General features: G+C 44.4%; 1 protein-coding gene and 1 non-coding gene across 3 annotated transcripts in view; one reads left to right on the top strand and one right to left on the bottom strand.

Annotated features, from left to right (window-relative positions):
• Positions 1 to 8488, top strand: part of Akr1a1 (aldo-keto reductase family 1 member A1) — a 37433-nt gene that overhangs the window by 16992 nt on the left and 11953 nt on the right. Inside the window, exon 1 of one of the 2 annotated variants that reach the window (NM_031000.3) lies at positions 3815 to 3861. The exons of the other annotated variant lie outside the window; for it this stretch is intronic. The gene's annotated coding sequence lies outside the window, so the exon portion shown is untranslated. Of the gene's footprint in view, positions 1 to 3814; positions 3862 to 8488 lie in introns of those variants that run through there. 2 annotated transcript variants of the gene reach the window in all.
• On the bottom strand, positions 6179 to 6285 carry LOC120103189 (U6 spliceosomal RNA). The gene has a single exon (XR_005505285.1). It is a non-coding gene; the product is annotated as a U6 spliceosomal RNA (small nuclear RNA).

Here is an 8488-nt window from a genome sequence, read left to right as displayed (position 1 = left end):
TGGAAACCCTGTCCTCAATTGCACTGTTTTGTTTTGTTTTTTCCTTTTTTTCAGAGCTGAGGACCGAACCCAGGGCCTTGCGCTTGCTAGGCAAGCGCTTTACCACTGAGCTAAATCCCCAACCCCAATTGCACTGGGTTTTAAAGATGTTGAAAATGCATCAGAGGGCTGGAGAGATGGCTCAGTGGTTAAGAGCACTGACCGCTCTTCCAGAGGTCCTGAGTTCAAATCCCAGCATCCACATGGTGGCTCACAACCATCTGTAATGAGATCTGATACCCTCTTCTGGTGTATCTGAGGACAGCTACAGTGTGCTCACATACATTAAATAACTAAATTAAAAAAAAAAAAAAAAGAAAATGCATCAGACTCCCCAAAACCTGATCCAGGATGACAAATTCAGTCTGTGCTATGTTTTCATTCTTCTCACTTTGAGAAGTTCAATTTCCTGTTTGACATCTGCAGGGACCCCTTCCTCAAAGGGAGAGACAATATGTGTCTCTTGACGGCAAGATGTATTTGAAGGATTCTGAATTCTAATAATTAATTAGAATCTGAATTTACTTATTTTTTGAGGCAGGGTTTCACTCTAGTTCAGGTTGGCCTGAATGTTTTGTAGCCCAGGTTGGCCTTAAACTCAGGTCAATTCTCCTGCCTCAGCCTTTATCCGGCATTGGGATTACAATCATAAGTCACCATACCTGGCTCCTGATTGCGTTTACTATGATAGTGTGAGATGTTGGACATATCCGTGGACACGGCGCTGGGAAGTATGGCTGTGCTGAACACCTGTCACCTCAGAAACAGGCTGCTTTGCTTCCGAGTAGGTTAGGCTCAGAGCCCCTGGCAATTCTGACAGAACCAGAAAGAGTTAACTTCAACAAGTCCTGGCTACTGTTTATCCTGTATCAGTGTAGATAATAAATAAAGAGGTCCAGACTATCAAAAGTTTCACAGACACACAGACAGACAGACAGACACAGAGAGAGAGAGAGAGAGAGAGAGAGAGAGAGAGACCCAGTAACGACCAATGTTTGTCCTGTATATCCCTAAAGCAGACCACCTATTATGTAAAAACTTATTATTCCTTGGCAAAACGAAGAAATGACCACCCAATAATTCACATATGAATGTGCAGAGGCTTTCCACTCGGTAAGATCTAAACAACCGAGCTCCCCTGGCATCGAAAGGCCTCATACCTGACTGGCCTCATAGAAATGCCTCTACTGCAATTTTTATTCCCTTGCCCCTGTGGATACAGCACAACTCCTTCTCAAAACCAAAAATGCTTGGCAAGGTGAGCAATGGCCTGAAGCCAGGGCCTTGGGGGAGCTGGTGCTTCAGATCCTGAGAACCCAACTCTTCCCACAAAATGGGGCTGGCTTAAGTTCTCAGTCCAAAGGCTGTGGTGAGCTTGGTCTAGAATATTTCTGAGATACTCTGTAGCAGCATTGTTTGATTAGCTTTCCTCTGACTTAGTCCCATTGTATGACAGTTTCTGCTGGGTTCCACTTCTCCCCCGGAAGTAGTATATCAGATGCTCAACTTCTTGACAGACGTAGTTTGTGAAAGACCTCCCCACCTCAAACTTTATCTTTCTGCTTATCTTCTGATCTCCTGATCCTCTCTCAGGACCCTGTCACTGAAGAATGACCTGCAGGTCTAGGTCATTTCTGACCTCCTCAAGCCCCTGCATGCGTGAGGTACACATACACACACTTAGGCATACAAATAAAAATAAATGTTTGTTTTTGTTTTTTGCACTCTGTAGATCAGGCTGGCCTTGAACTTGGAGATCTCCTAAGTGCTAGGATGAATAACATGTACCACTGCCACCTCATAATAAAATACTTTTTTAAAAAGAAAAGAAAAAGGACTGAGCGTGGTAATGAATGCCTTTAATTTTAGCACTTGGGAGGCAGAACCAGACAGATTACTATGATTTAGAGGCCAACCTGGTCTACATAGTGAGTTCCAGGACAGCCAGATTGTGAGACTGTTGAAACCTGGATTGGAAATTCCCCACCTTCACTCAGACAAGCAAGATAGAGGGCAGTTTGAACCGTTATGCCCAAACTATATTAAAAAACACAACAAAAAAACTTGGAAAAAGGGCTGGAGAGATGGCTCAGCGGTTAAGAGCACCCAACTACTCTTCCAGAGGTCCTGAGTTCAAATCCCAGCAACCACATGGTGGCTCACAACCATCTGTAAAGAGATCCGATGCCCTCTTCTGGTGTATCTGAAGACAGCTACACTGTACTTATATATAATAAATGAATAAATCTTTAAAAAAACAAACAAACTTGGAAAGAGACCGACCACTCTATAGCCCTCTCTAACCTACTTAAGAGCTCATTGTGTGTGTTTTTTTTTTTTTTCCTTTATAAGCTAGCCCTGGAAAATGTTCATGGTTCAGTTTTTTTTTTTTTTTTTTTTTTTTTTTTTTTGGTTCTTTTTTTCGGAGCTGGGGACCGAACCCAGGGCCTTGCGCTTCCTAGGTAAGCGCTCTACCACTGAGCTAAATCCCCAGCCCCGGTTCAGTTTCTGAGTCTTGTGCCTGGCTATGACCCTGATATCTCTCTCTGTGTCTGTCTGTCTTTCTTTTTTTTTTTTTTTTTTTTTTTTAAGATTTATTTATTTATTATATATAAGTACACTGTAGCTGTTCAGACACACCAGAAGAGGGCATCAGATCTCATTACAGATGGTTGTGAGCCACCATGTGGTTGCTGGGATTTGAACTCAGGACCTTTGGAAGAGCAGTCAGTGCTCTTAACCGCTGAGCCATCTCTCCAGCCCCCCTGTCTGTCTTTCTGTCTCTGTCTCTCTCTCTGACACACACACACACACACACACACACACACACACACACACACACACACAGAGGCCACCTTTATGCAGGTGCGAGTTCAAAAGAGGATGTTAAATCCCCTGTAGCTGGAGTTACAGATGGTTGAGAACCTCCGGACATGAGCGTTGAGTACTGAACTTGAGTTCTCTGAAAAAGCGTTAAGTGTTCCTGACACCCCCACACCCCTTCTCTCCAACTTTCAAACGTTTTCCTTTTAGATTTGGGATCTCAGGCAGGCCTCAAAGTCAATGTGTAGGAGCCAAGAAATATTGAATCTTCTGATCCTCCTTGCCTCCACCTCCCAAGTGCTGGTATCACGACTCAATTTTATGCAGTGCTGGGATTTTGAACCCAGAACTTTGTTAAGCAAGCACTGTATTAATTTAACTACATTCCCAGCTCATATTTGTGAAGTCTTTTGCACAGTGCTAAAATGCAAGGTACTGAGTGAAAGATCAGTAACTTTCTAAAATGGGGTTTGCAGAGGCAAGATTTTCGTTGTTTTGGTTCAACTTCGTATCAGGCCTGCTCTGAGAATCCGACAAATTCACTTTAGAGAAAGAAAGATGGGCGGCCAGAAGGACCCACTGGGTATCATAGAGGATCGTCTCAGAAAGTACAGGAATCTATGCCTAGAGAGGTGCCTGCGCGGTGCACTGTGGGCTCGTCGTGGGCGCGGCCAGCCACCCAAGACCGTCCACGTAGCCTGTGCGCATGCACAGTTTCGGGACCCCGGCCCGTCCAGACGTTCGTGGTGGAGTGAGAGGTTCCCAGGGGAGGAATGTGCAAAGTCCCTGCTTTGGCTTCTACCCCCTCTTCTACTTCGCAGGACAGCGGGGGTCTCCTGCGTCCTGCGCGTAGTTCTGGAAGCCGGGCCCTCGCTCCTCCCTGGGGTGGGGCTGCTGCTTCTCCGCCAGACTTAAGCCGGGGCCTGCTGGCTCAGTACTGGAGTGCAGAGCTGAATTCTGGCCACTTTGTCTTCTCCACAGCCTGTGCTCATTGCCAAGGTGAGTTCTTCCTGCTGCTGGCCCATCTTTTTTTCCTGAGGAAAAAGCGGGGGTCCTTCAGTACCATGGGTCAGGCCCGGGATTAAACGAATGGCGCCGGCACGTGGAGGGATGAGATTTAGTGTCGCATTTGAGCACTTCCTCTATTCTGTTCTCAGATATTTGTTTCTGGACCTTTGTTTCCTCAGAGTTGGAATGAGCAGGAAAATCATCAGTGCTATAGGGAGAACTGGGATAAACCTTTGAACGTGTCTAGTACATATTTAGTGCTTTTGCCGTCTCTTTGTTTTCTCATCTGCACGAATTTTCTAGGCTCTCTGCCTTTCCTAATGGAGGTACAGGGATATTTCTAGGAAGTGGCGGAAATGGGAGCGAGAGATTAGCTTTCGCCTTAGCTTTGGACATATCCTGTAGCTACTGAGAGCCCTTTTAAAGTGAAAATACTTAAACCATCACATCACCGAGCCTACTATTAATGGACTCTACTGTTTAGACTGTTCATAGGCCTGTAGGACCTGCTAAGGTTCTGATCAGGCCTGTTACTTTTCCAAGGTTCCACTTCAGTAGCAATACAGGTTTAATTCCAGTATGATCCTTCCTTGTTCGGCGGAATTGTTATTATTTGTAGGTGTTTTTTGAGACAGTCTTTTTCTAAAGAATTTTTTTTCTATAAATTAATGTTTTGTCTGCGTATAAGTATGTGCCCGTGGAGGTCAGAAGAAAACAGCATTTCCCCTGGAGCTAGAGTTTTATAGATGGTTGTGAGCCTCTCTGTGGGTTCTGTGAATCAACTCCAGGTACTCTGCAAGAGAAATGAGAGTGTAACAGCAGAGCCATCTTTCTTTCTTTTTCTTTTTTTTTTTTTTCTTTTTTTTTTTCGGAGCTGGGGACCGAACCCAGGGCCTTGCGCTTGCTAGAGCTAAATCCCCAACCCCCAGAGCCATCTTTCTTAACCACAGAGACTTGTAGCTTAGTCTTGCCTTGAACTTGTGTTATGTAGCCAGGATTACCTTGAATCCTCTGATCATCTTCCTGCCTCCATCTTCTGAGTGCTGGGATTGTAGGAGTTTGTCACTATCCTGGGTTTTATGAATTGCTGGGAATCAGACCCCCAGGCAAGCCCTTTACCAACTGAACTACACCTCCAGCCCAGAGCTTTTTTTTTTTTTTAAATACTTGCTCAAAGTTAGTAAAATACTAACAAAATACTAACAGGTGTAGGTTGGTGGTGGAATTGGCATGTTTAAGGGCTTGGGATCGTTCCCCAGCACACACACACACACACACACACACACACACACACACACACACACACACACACACGACTTTTCTTTGGTTTTCCAAGATGGATTGAAGATGATGGAATCTGTGACTTCCTCAGATGCTTGTCCAGCTATCGTGGCACGGTATTTAATGCCTGTAAAACCAGTGTTTGGGGGGCTGGAGAGATGGCTCAGCGGTTAAGAGCACCCGACTGCTCTTCCAGAGGTCATGAGTTCAATTCCCAGCAACCACATGGTGGCTCACAACCATCTGTAAAGAGATCTGATGCCCTCTTCTGGTGTATCTGAAGACAGCTACAGTGTACTTATATATAATAAATAAATAAATCTTTAAAAAAAAACAAAAAACCAGTGTTTGGAAGGGTGAGGCAGGGGGATCATGAATTCAATGCCATCTTGGCTATAGATAGTTCAAGACCATCCTGGGCTGTGTGAAACCATATCTGGAAAAAAGCCCAAACCAAATAAAAAAGAAAAGCCCCAAATATTAGCTTCCGTGTGTGCATGGTAAAGGATTCAAATGAATGATCCTGGTTTGTGGGGGAAATCTTTTTTTTTTTTTTTTTTTTTTTTTTTTTGGAGCTGGGGACCGAACCCAGGGCCTTGTGCTTCCTAGGCAAGCGCTCTACCACTGAGCTAAATCCCCAACCCCGGGGGGTGGGGGGGGATCTTTTTATGGACAAAAAGATGCAGTGAGATACACGGTCTGTATCAGTTCTCTCTCTCTCTCTCTCTCAAGATGCAGTGAGATACACAGTCTGTATCAGTTCTCTCTCTCTCTCTCTCTCTCTCACACACACACACACACACACAATCATGTGCAAAAGTGACTAGAAGTTTCAGGAATGAAGCAGAATTTCCTTGTGCTAGGTCAATGGTGAGTAACAATTAGCAAGGCAAATGTGAAGTTTGGGGGAAGAAAATGCACAGACCTGGAGTCAAGTGGTGCTTGCCTCTCAGTCTGAAATGCTGAGGTGGCAAAATGAGAGGTGTGGGACCTAGATTTTAAAGGAGTCTGGATTTTTTCTTTTTATATAAAATATGGAAGCTTCAGGAATTTGTGCGTCATCCTTGCGCAGGGGCCATGCTAACCTTCTCTGTGTCGTTCCAATTGTAGTATATGTGCTGCCGAAGCCAGCACAGGAGTCTGGACTTTAACCTAGGGAGAATTGCTGAACAGTTTGAGCCAAGGAGTCACGTGATTGGATTTGGTGGATTGATTTTGATTAAGTCCAAATTAAAAATATTGCCTGGTTTAGTCAAAGGATGGTAGTGCTCACAACTAGAGCAGGAACGGTGGAGGCTTATGTAAGTTAGAAAAGATTTACATCCCAGCATCAGGGAGTAAAGGTAGGTATGTTTTCCTTTTTGTTTTTCAAGACGGGGTTTCTTTGTATGGCACTGGTTGTCCTGGACTCACTCTGTAGATCAGGCTAGCTTTGAATTCACAGAGATGTGCCTGCCTCTGCCTTCCAAGTGCTGGGATTAACGGCAGGCACCCCAACCCAGCTTGTCTACTTTATATCTGTTTACTCTCTGTGTTTCCAAGACAGGGTAGTATGTAGCATAGTGAACCTGTGGAGATTATCTTGCCTTACTTAGCCTCAGATGTGCACCATCGTGCTTAACTCAGGAAGTAGATATTTTTGGAGATTTGAAAGTTTTGGGCTTTTTTTGTTTTTTAATAATTTTTTGATAAGTACACTGTAGCTGTCTTCAGACACACCAGAAGAGGGCATCAGATCCCATTACAGATGTGAGCCACCATGTGGTTGCTGGGAATTGAACTCAGGACCTCTGGAAGAGCAGTCAGTGCTCTTAACCACTGAGCCATCTCTCCAGCCCTTATTAACAGGATTTTTTTTTTTTTTTTCTATTTTTTGGAGCTGGGGACTGAACCCAGGGCATTGCGCTTGCTAGGCAAGTGCTCTACCACTGAGCTAACTCCCCAGCTCCTTTAGGATGATTTTTAAGCAGTGTTCTTAGAAGTGCAGGAGAAGATAAAACAACCCTTAGATGAGTTTTTTTTTTTTTTTAAGATTTATTCATTTATTATATATAAGTACACTGTAGCTGCCTTCAGACACACCAGAAGAGGGCATCAGATCCCATTACAGATGGTTGTGAGCCACCATGTGGTTGCTGGGAATTGAACTCAGGACCTCTGGAAGAGCAGTCAGTGCTCTTAACCACTGAGCCATCTCTCCAGCCCCTTAGATGAGTTTTTAAAGAATATTTTGTTATGGGAGACGGGGGCGGGGGGGGGATGGGATAGGTGGTTTCTGGAGGGGAAACCCAGGAAGGGAGTGACATTTCAAATGTAAATAAATAAAAGATCCAATTAAAAAAAAGAAAACAAACAAACAAGAGTATTTTGTTATTACTGTATGAGTGGGTGTGGAGCTCAGAGGATAACTTCAGGCTCTTTTTTCCCCCTTTTTTCAGGGGGTATGAGTTCAAGACAGGATTTCTCTGTGTAGACCTGGCTGTCCTAGAACTCCCATGTAGACAAGGCTAGCCTCAAGCTTGAGATCCACCTGTCCCTGCCCCCCAAGTGCTTGAATTAAAGTTGTGAACCATCACTGCTTGGCTCTGTCTGGTTTGTTTTAATATTTGCCATCCAGGGCTTTGGCTCTGGTGAGTTAGAGTATACAGAAAGCAGAGAATGAGTCAGGTACTGTGCAAACTCTTGAAATAGCGGAGCTATCAAGCCATGTTGTGCAATTCTAGATCCTAGAGGATTCTGCACTCTGCTGATGGATCTGATGAGGTAGTTTCAGTCCCTCAGATTCCTGTGGATCACGCTGGCAGAAAGGCCCAGAAGACTTAAACATATGAAACTGGTGTAGGAAAAGTCAGAGTTTTATTTTAGAACTGAAAACACAGACTTGACCAAAGGCAGAAAAAGTGGAGGGGGATGAAAGTCAAAGAGCACGGAGTTTGTGGGAGGGAGGCAGAGGGAAGTCCTCAGTCAGGACTTCTGTAGGTACTATGTACTATGTACTTTGTGCCTTGTTAGCAACTTTGCCAGCTATCCTGGAAAGCCGTAGCTGAATCACAAGCGAGCAGAGGATTGCTTTCTGTCCTGTTGGAAGTCTGTCTCCAGACCCTTCTCAGAAGTTCTTTACAGGTCTTTGTTCTTCCTGCCTTCTGGTTTTCAGTTTCACCTGCAAAAGGAATGAAGAAGCAAGATTCCTTCCATGTTTTCCTGTAAGCTAGGCTTTTGTGCAATCTCCACCCATGTAATTTCAGAGCCTTCTCAAGTGCTGGGAGAAGTAAACAGGTTATTGTTTGAGATCAAGCCTAGGAACCTAGCCATAGAACTACTTGCTTGATCCCTAGGA

Source organism: Rattus norvegicus, chromosome 5 (genome assembly GCF_036323735.1).
Source record: "Rattus norvegicus strain BN/NHsdMcwi chromosome 5, GRCr8, whole genome shotgun sequence".
In the NCBI taxonomy this organism is placed as follows: Eukaryota; Metazoa; Chordata; class Mammalia; order Rodentia; family Muridae; genus Rattus; species Rattus norvegicus.
The sequence above is the reverse complement of the archived record's forward strand: the minus strand, read 5'-3'. Positions and strand labels throughout refer to the sequence as shown.